The sequence below is a fragment of the Myotis davidii genome, unplaced genomic scaffold (assembly GCF_000327345.1).
Source record: "Myotis davidii unplaced genomic scaffold, ASM32734v1 scaffold13, whole genome shotgun sequence".
Lineage (NCBI taxonomy): Eukaryota > Metazoa > Chordata > Mammalia > Chiroptera > Vespertilionidae > Myotis > Myotis davidii.
The window spans coordinates 114,443-115,916 of NW_006286243.1; the positions used below are offsets into that span (position 1 = coordinate 114,443).

Consider the following 1,474-nt stretch of genomic DNA (forward strand, 5'->3'; position numbering starts at 1 on the left):
GTACCTTGGTTGTGGGCACATACCCAGTAGGGAGTGTGCAGGAGGCAACTGATCAGTGTTTCTCTCTCATCGATGTTTCTAACTCTCTATCCCTCTCCCTCCCTCTCTGTAAAAAATCAATAAAAAACATATTTTTTAAAAATGAATTTCAAATGATAGACATTTTTAAATGCTTAAATTCACTAGTAATTCAAATTATGACTAATGATGAGATGCCATTTTATGTAAATCAGACCAACAAAAATTTAAAAGCACCAATGTTTATTGCTAGTAGGAATACGAAGAAAACTAATTTTAAGCATTGCTTTTGGAAATAAGAAGTGTGATAGTCTTTGGAAATGGAAGCTTCTATTTTAAAAAACTTAAAATGCTTCACAGATCTTTTGACCCAACAATTCTACCACTGAGAATTTTTTCCATACAGATAAAGACACTAGTATATAAGGACATATATAAAGGATTATTTTTTGCAGTGTTGTTAGTGGTAGCAAATGTTGGAAACAAAGTAAATAGCAATCAGTCAGGAAGTGGCTGATATGGAAAAACTAAAAAGGAAAACCCATTCATGAAAATGCAATAATATTATTCCATCTATGTGCTCATGTTATTGAATATAATTAAATCCACCTATAAAATCATGTGTGTATACATGTAAACATTCTAACACTATTATAAACTGAGGACTATGAATGACTTTTGATTTATTATATCAAATGCATGAATATTATAATAAATAATGTTTAAAACTACTTATTCCTTAAAGAGTAATCACTGATGAATAACTGCTTCAGAATCATGTAGGAGTGCTTTTAAAAATAGCATTTCTGGGCATCACTGTAGTTCTTTGGAATAGAAATAATTTTTATGCACACTGAAGTTTGAAAACTGTTGCATTTAAGTTTTCTGTCCAGGAAAGTATTGTGTTTTGTAATCCAAAGGAGTGAGTGAGAGTGTGTGGTAATGTAATACATTACCATATATTATAATGTAATTCTTATAAGCATGTGTGTGTAAAGAGGAATATAACAATTTTTCTATGTATGGTTTTAATTCAGCCTTTTAAGATATCTGAAGACTTGGACTATTGAATGGAGCAAGAATTCACCTGGTTCACTGAAGATCACAATACAATCCTTTTTCTCCTACCATTCCAAAGACTGCTGCTGAATTTATAAAAATTAAATTGATGAATGTGACTACTAAAAGTTGTATATAAGACTCTCGGGGGGGCGGGTAAATAAAAATGAATATTGCTGATTTAAATTTGTCTTAACTTCTTGTTCTTGACTGTATTTCTTAGTGGGCTTTCTGACTTTTTTAGAGTTTCATAAATATAATGTGATGTCTTTTTATTTGATAATGTTTTTATTTTTATATAATACATATTTTTATGGTTTGGGTTAAATAATAACTTTCTTATTATTATTAAATCAACACAAAAGTTTTTTAGAAAGGGAAAGTTAGTGATTATTGA

General features: G+C 29.6%; 1 protein-coding gene across 1 annotated transcript in view; it reads left to right on the forward strand.

The window, feature by feature from the left end:
- CD163 (CD163 molecule) overlaps window positions 1-1,263 on the forward strand; it is a 26,487-nt gene extending 25,224 nt beyond the window's left edge. Inside the window, exon 17 of the mRNA XM_006757536.2 lies at window positions 1,056-1,263. The gene's annotated coding sequence lies outside the window, so the exon portion shown is untranslated. The remainder of the gene's footprint in view (window positions 1-1,055) is intronic.
- The last annotated feature ends 211 nt before the right edge of the window (window positions 1,264-1,474 follow it).